We start from the raw sequence: 8,396 nt of genomic DNA on the forward strand, positions 1-8,396 counted from the left end.
GGATAGGAAGGCCCAAAAGTCAATGAATTTTGGTCCTTGGAAAGCCTGCAGTTCCATCTTCCATTCAGTAACCCAGGGAGTAAGTAATAGGTGAATGGAGTATTATTCTAATGCCCAATAAACTTTAAATATTACGTGGTACCCAGTATCTGGTATGAGGATATCATAGTCAGTGATATCAAAAGCTGAAATGATATTGAGCGGGAACAGCAGAATCACACTCTTCCTATCACTCAGGCAAGAGGTTCTTTCGGATCCCAGCAGATGGAGGACTATCAGACTATCAGACTGTCAGGTGAAGAAGTGGTTTATTAATTGGAAAATATTAATAATAAGATAAAATAGCACTTAGCATAAGGGACCAAGCAAAAAATACAAAAACAAAAGGGTATTAGGGAAAGAACTGCAAAAGCGAAGTTCATGGTTCCTCAATTGCTGTGGAGACCCTGGGAACAATAGTTTGGGCCAACGTCCTCTGGTAAGTCTTGTGCGAGAAGTTTCTGAGAACTGCTGAAACTGAGCTCTTATACACGGGTTTGAGAGCATGGTCTGATAACAGGTGTGCTCAGGAAGTCACTTTGTTCTCATAGCCTTGATGGTCAGCCAACAGGCATATCCTTGGGGCTGAACTAGGTACAGGTCACTTGTCAGTCATCTTGTTCTCTCCAGGGGGGCCAGGTGTTTGGTAGTTGGTCAAGCCATGACATTTCAGCAGATATATAAAGATTTAAAGCTGCAGCTACATCAAAACCAGGAGCACCACCAACCGGCCATACAATGACCAAGGCAAATGCAGTCCTGAACCCAGATTGGAATGGGTCTAGATAACCAGTTCCCATCCCCCACCAGGAATGGACTATTATCACTCCTTCAAGGCAGCAGGCACCAGTCCCTCATGCAAAAAAACAACACTCAGAACCCATCCAGTCATCCCACCCCCAAGATCACTTTGATTAGTCATGAATGTCAAGAGGTGGGAAGGCACAGCATTGAGCACATACACACAAGCACCCTGTCAGTATTATTGATGTTTCATCCCAATTATTAGAACAATATTTCCCAGCAACTTTACATAGGCAATAAATAGCATGGAGGGCAGAACATAGTTCTATAATGCCCCATGACACAATTGTCAGAGCAACTGTCCCCCCACTCCCAGCACCAGTATCTGGAATCAATGAGATAAGTATGAATGGGATCACAGTTCCCCAGATTCTGAATTCTGAAAGCCAAAGGACACAATTTTGATAGTACTGAAGTGCTCAGAGGTTCAGGAAAATGACAAGGACCACATTCCCCTGTCATTTTCTCATGAAAGTTCTTAATCAGAATGATAGTGTTCCAAGGCCAAAACCATACCTGAAGCCAGATTGAAATGAATCCAGATATCCTGTGTCATCCAAGAGTGTTTGGAGTTGAGAGGCCATTATCTACACAAACACCACTTCAAAAAGAGGGGCAAGGAAGTGGAATTTGAAGCTGGTCGAAAGTTGAAACAATCTCCTTGTTTCAAAAATAATTTACGAGTCATCCTTGAAGGCACAAGATTCCCCCCCCCCCCACTTCATGGAATTGGCTATTCAACTCCTCTCAATCTGATGAAATTAACAAGGAAGGAAGCAAATAAGTGGTGAGGCGCATGCAGCTTCATCAACAAATTACCAACAAATTCTGTAGAATCAGAAGAAATGCACAACTTGTACGTAGCAGTCTCTCGCACCTTAGCTTTGTGCTCCCTGTGCTTTCAGGTGCTTCTGCAGCCCCTGGAATTTTGCCTATTGTCCTTGTAGCTTTAGTGAGCTTTTAATTCCAGTCGAGCTCACGTATTTCCATCCCACTGCAGAATTAGGACAGCAAATATTCTAACAGAATTCTATGCCTTCACACAGGTCAGCCAATCAGTCAGAGCCTGAGGCTTCACCATCACAAGTATAGTACACTAGAGATAACTGTTGAAGGAGCTTTTTGCTTGGTGTATAAAATAGAGTCTGGAACCATGAGACTGAATAATAAATGGACCAATCACTTCGTAATTGAAATGTGCTACATACGGTAAGTTTCCTTTGAGTCCATAAGCAGCATCCGGGTGGAAACTTTGCCCCCCCCCCAAGCAAAGAAGAGCTCAACAACTTTTGTGTCTGGATTTTCAATTTTTGAAATATAATGGGTGTGGGTGTATGCAAAACTCCTATAACAATCAGAGCTATCTGGTTCAGAGATCTGGTTCAGTTTGGTAGGTCTTATCTAAATCCCCAAGCTCTTGTTCTAGCTATTAAGCCCCCACCCCACCCCCAAAAAGGGGTGTTAGATCCTTGGCACAATACCCATTTTGTGTAAGATCTGTAATTATGCAGCTGCCACAGTGACTGTGAAATTCAGAGAGAGCTCTGTAAATGTCATGTGATAACAGTTACCATGAAAAGTACCAACTTGTTAAGTAATTTACACCATAATAATTAAAAGCTAATCACTTGGGATTCAGCACTATCTAAAGCATATGCTGTTTCTCCCCAGGAATGTTCTTTCTGAGCTATATTTTGCAAGGACAAAAAGTTATTCTCTCTGGTATTGGTACCCTCTGATCCTAAGTACATTCATTTACTGAGAAGATGGCTGCCAATAACAATGAAACACACTACCATGTTTTGTTTCACACCACCACAATCTGTGGGCGGTGTCAGATTCTAGGGCTCCAGGTACTTACTCGGGCTTCGTGTTTTCATTGGAAATGAGGCCCAGCAGAGACTGTGGTTTCTTTATGACATATGGTTTATTTTACACATATATACAACCTGAGTCTATAACGGAGGGGCTCACAGCATTGACACTCCAAGAGAGTCTTGCTTCTCCCCTGGCCACAGCATTGGCTTCAGAAAGACACCAGCCATGGCTCGGCTTTTCTTCAGCTTGCTGCGTTTTACAGGCTGAATCTGTTTTCTTCCAGCCTTTATCATCCCCAGCTGCAATCCTAAACTCTCCACTCTGCTTTGTCTCTCTCAGAGGGGTTCCTCCAATCTGCTGGCTGGCAGAGGCTCTGCGTTGCTCAGAGCCCATCTCCCTGTCTTTGTTCTCTGTTAATGGCCTATTGTGATGGACAGCCAAGCCAGACCAGAGTCTGGTGATGCAGTACATCAGAATTCCACCAGAGGGCTGGAGCCTCTCTCTGATTGGCTACCAGAGGGGGTGGAGCCAGCACTTTGGGAGGGACTGCTGGCTCCACCCTACCATTAAGAGCCTGATTTCAAGTTTAACTTTCCAAGCATTGATTAAACTTTAACACTTACTAAATCCAGGAATTATGTGTGTCTGGTGCCCACAAACTCATAACAGTACGCTTAGCAGTGCAACTGTTTAGCCCAAGCCCATGCAGGTTTACACAGATGTAAATATCACTAAATTCAATATACATGAATTAAAAGTCAAAGGCCGCAATTACTTCGGAATAAGTCCCATTAAACTCAGTGGCACCCACATTGGAGTAAACATCAGAGGCGCCATCGGGGGGGGGGGGCGAGGGTGCCCCAAAAGTTTCAAGGAAGGGACCAGGCTCCCTCAAAATTCTGTGGCAACTGTGTGCATGTTGTGCTCACATCACTTGTTCATGCTGCGCAGCAAGCTTGTGTCGTGCTCAAACTGCATGGTATGTGTATGACATGTCAGCACATTGTGTGCGAGTGACTTCAGCACATTGCGCAGCATGCGCGTACAATGCGTGCACATCATGCAGCATGACATCAGCAAGTTGCACAATGTGCACACACAGCATGTGCATGTTGCGCGGCACCTGCCTCCTCAGTCACGGGGGCAAGCCAGTGTGTTTTTGGTAAACATAGACAAGACTGAGCTGACTTGACATGTATTCTACTACATTTTATAATGAAAGTAAGATTGTTTTTCATGCATGACAGTGGAATAGGGTTGCCATATCTTGAAGAGCAAAAAAAACAGGTCAGGCCAAGCCAGGGAAAGAGGCCTGTGGGTGGGCAGGGCTGCTGCCCCCATGCGCCTCTTTCCCTGACTCGGGCTGGCAGCAGCTGTGGCGGGCAGAACAGCCTGAGCCCAACCACCCCCACCCCCCTCAAAACCCTGGACATTTCCTTTAAAATGTAAAAATCCACCCAGATGGGCATGTTTTTGTCCACCCATACATTTATTGATTTTTGCAAGCTTCCCAGGGTAGAATGATGTTATGGGACCTGCTAACATGTCTGTGCTCCATGCGCTATTGGTTTGGAGTCAGAATACTGGGGCAAGGGGAGGCACCAGTTGCACACTGAGGTGGAGTCTGCATGATGGCAGCAGCCTTGTGGAGATCTTGCCTGAAGTCAGGGCAAGGGGACAATACGGACCTGCTATGAAGGTTTCCATCCAAATGGAGGAAAAACCTCTGGAAACCAAACTGTGATACTAGACATAAAACAGAAATGGGCCTTCATCTTCTTTCTCCATTTTGTTAGGAACATATAGGCTGGCTGAAGAAGGATTCCTTAGAAGAGCAGCGATGTTAGCATTTATTTGAGAAAAACTTCAGCCCTAGCATTGGTCAAGTTGTGAAGCTTTAGGTGACCTCTCAGAAATGACCAAGAAAGGTGGTTCACATAATTTTAAAGCCATCTTCTATTACTTCTGTTGCTTTCTGCAGCACATTTTTTTCTTAGGCCCAAATAATTAGCAAGTTGTACATGTACTGCTTGGGTCAACAGATTTGTGACCAGTTGTCTGCTGCAGAACTTGCTTTGCACAAAACTTTGCCTTTACATAACAAGTATACACCATTATTTTGCACTAAATTTGTTGATGCTTGCATTGATCTATGCAATTTTCACAAAGCTGTGTTATGCATTTGGAGAAGTCCAAAAAGCAGGGCCAAAATCCAATCGTATTGAGCTTCTGTTGTTTTCAAGTGCAGCACCCAAGCTCCAGAGGCTGCTATATTGCTTGGATTGTGGTTTACATGAGTGTACCCATATTAATTTGTGACTAGCAGGGAGGAGCTGAAAGCTGGAGGTGCAGCCAGAGGCCATTAACTTTGGCACAGCTTTGTCTTTTAGAAATGCCTTCCCTATTTGCATCCAGTATTCATCCTGCTGTGCTCATAAACAATGGGAAATACCGGTAACTATAAAACCTATTTTGGGAGAACACTTCTCCCTCTAGTGGTCATTGTTTAACTGAAGGCTTGCTGGTATTTCGCTCCTTGAGTTTTAACCCTTTAGCTCAATCAGTTGTCCAAGCTGTTCATTGAAACGCTGGATAAACAGTAATCAGGCTTAAGAGCATCTGTCACCAACACATAAGCACATAAATGCCACACATGTTCTATTTATTTGGTTTTGGAGCAGCTGGTGCACCTTCAGAAGGACAAAACTTCACAAGAGTGGATAACAGTGGCCTACAGGGATCACTCATCTGACAGAACTTAAAACTTAAATACTTTTTGTAAACTGATTATTGTTCTTTTTGTAAACTGCTTTAAGGCTTGTTTGTTTTCTTTTACAGTCACGTGATATATAAATTTGTGGAATAACATTTTTTTACATACACAGCATTAAATTGTTCCCATATGTAAAATGGTCTCTCTTTTATCACATCACTTCTAATAAAACATGGTTTTTGCTTAACAAGCCTCCGTTACACACAGTATCTTACTTTTGTGCTTAAATAGCAGTGCTCCCCATCCCCGGCATGCAGATATCCCTGCCTTGCCTCCACGCCATGGCTAGGATGGAACATGAATCTGGGGTCAGGGAGCATCTGCCAGGCAAGGACCTTGTAAAGTCTTCCAGTGGGGAGGTGTGGGTGGAATGTTGATTGAAAGCACTCTTTTCAGTCCTTGCTTATGGAACAATTTGGAAGCTGGCAGGTGCAATGAGCTTTGAAGTCAAGTCTTCTTGGGTTACAGCTCAGCCTCTTAACTAGTATCACACATTCCAGGTTACAGAGTTCCTGGCTAGTTCTCCCATGGCTACACAAATCTTCATGTTGTTGTTGTTTAGTCATTTAGTTGTGTCCGACTCTTCGTGACCCCATGGACCAGAGCACGCCAGGGCCTCCTGTCTTCCACTGCCTCCCGCAGTTTGGTCAAACTCATGCTGGTAGCTTCGAGAACACTGTCCAACCATCTCCTCCTCTGTCGTCCCCTTCTCCTTGTGCCCTCAATCTTTCCCAACATCAGGGACTTTTCCAGGGAGTCTTCTCTTCTCATGAGGTGGCCAAAGTCTTGGAGCCTCAGCTTCACGATCTGTCCTTCCAGTGAGCACTCAGGGCAGATTTCCTTCAGAATAGATCGGTTTGATCTTCTTGCAGTCCATGGGACTCTCAAGAGTCTCCTCCAGCACCATAATTCAAAAGCATCAATTCTTTGGCGATCAGCCTTCTTTATGGTCCAGCTCTCACTTCCATACATCACTACTGGGAAAACCATAGCTTGAACTATATGGACCTTTGTTGGCAAGGTGATGTCTCTGCTTTTTAAAATGCTGTCTAGGTTTGTCATTGCTTTTCTCCCAAGAGAAAAGCATGGATCACTGCCTTGTTGTGGCAAAGGGGCTTGAATAACTCAGAGAAGCTATGAACTATGCCGTGCAGGGCCACCTAAGATGGACAGGTCATAGTGGAGAGTTTTGACCAAACGTGATCCACCTGGAGCAGGAACCGGCAAGCCACTCCAGTATCCCTGCCAAGAAAACTCCATGGACAAATATTCATGGTACCGTTTAAAAGTAGGTAAACCACAACATGAGATTGGCTGTGCTAATATGTATTTGTTCCAGTTGGAAGCCAAAATCTCTTACAGATACTTTTTCAAAAAGCAGATGCTCAAGAGGGAAAATAATGTGAGTCAGACCTTTGCTATGCTTCAACTGCACAATACTTGGGCTTGGGCAGTTTTAAGTGATGACTATATATTGATAGCACTTCCTTTGGCTGCTGCAGCACATGAGGTTTGAAGAGCTTCTTCCCCAAGGGCAGCAGCATTTTCTTCTAGTAATATCAGCCTTTGGGTGGAAGCAGAATATTTCCACTGGGGAATTCTAACCTGCCTCTCTCTCTCTCTCTTTGGCATTTTATTGTATGACAGTTCTGGAGCAAATCCTAAATACAATCTATCTAAACTAACCCAGCCCTCATTCTTAAGCTGGGCCAATGTGGCTTTCAGCTGAACAATTTATCCAAGAAATATGTGAGTTAGATGTACCTAAGCACTGTGGAAATCATATGAACTAAATTCCTTGTGGAATAACTTGACCCATTGATGTCAATACACAGCTACCTTTCTCTGGACTGAGGTCAAGAATTTCCAACATTCAGCTGCAAGAGTTTCTTAAAGTACGAAGTCACAATGTTGTAAAGTGTGAATAAAAACCGCACAGAGACACAATTCTCCAAAGAGTTGATCCAATTCTCATTGCTATTTTTTTAAAAAAAGAAAAATAGGCATTTGTTGGGCTCTGAGCCACCCACTCCCTGTTGTGCACATCCCTCTTCCAAGAAGGACACAAGAACTCGGCAATCAGTACTGGATAAATCAAATTTCTGTTGAAAACCAGAACTGTTTCTTCAATATTCAATCCACAGAAGAAGGAAGTACCCAAAATGCAATAGGTGCACTTCCATGGTGGCTCTCCACGCATGATTCGTACAGCCTTATTCACCTTCAAAAGCCTTTGGGGAACTTTAAAATATTTGTAAAGCAATCATATTCATCTCCCTGCCTCACTCTGGAAAGGCCTTCTTTGGTTGCTTTTATGACATGCGTGCTACTACCTTGATGATAAACAGGCCCTTTTCTAAGCCTCAGCTTCCTGAGGAGAGAATACAACACCAAGAAGGTTGAAGCCTTGCTTATTCCCATCAGATGATCAAGCAAAACCATCTTTGGGAAAGCTCTCTTCTGATCCTCTGAGTTCTTACCAAATACCCTCAACCGACAGGTATCTATTCCAGATATCCACACCCACGTTTAAAGCCCATGGAGCCTTGGGAGCCACAGCTTCCCCCAAAGAATCATGGGAAAGCATAAACCTAAACACAATGTAGTATTTTTTGTTATTATTATGTTATTATTATTTTCAATAAAATGAATAAAAACCAAATAAACATAAAGCAATAATAGCATGCAATATTTCTAGTACAGATCCTTATTGAGAGTTAGCTTACATTATCCAGTATGAGAGGTCTAATCCACAGGCTTTCAGTACTGGTCTAGTGTTATTTGCTCTGCTTGTAAAAACAATAATCCCCCCCCAGCTATGAACGTGTCATTTATTATTATTATTAATTGAATTTATATACCTCCCTATACCAGGAGGTCTCAGGGCAGTTCACAGAACATTCATTTCTTCCCTTTGACCACACACAATTTTTGACAGAGTTTTTCCAAAAGGGCAAGGGTG

Source organism: Podarcis pityusensis (assembly GCF_964106645.2).
Source record: "Podarcis pityusensis genome assembly, chromosome: 3".
NCBI classification, from domain to species: Eukaryota; Metazoa; Chordata; class Lepidosauria; order Squamata; family Lacertidae; genus Podarcis; species Podarcis pityusensis.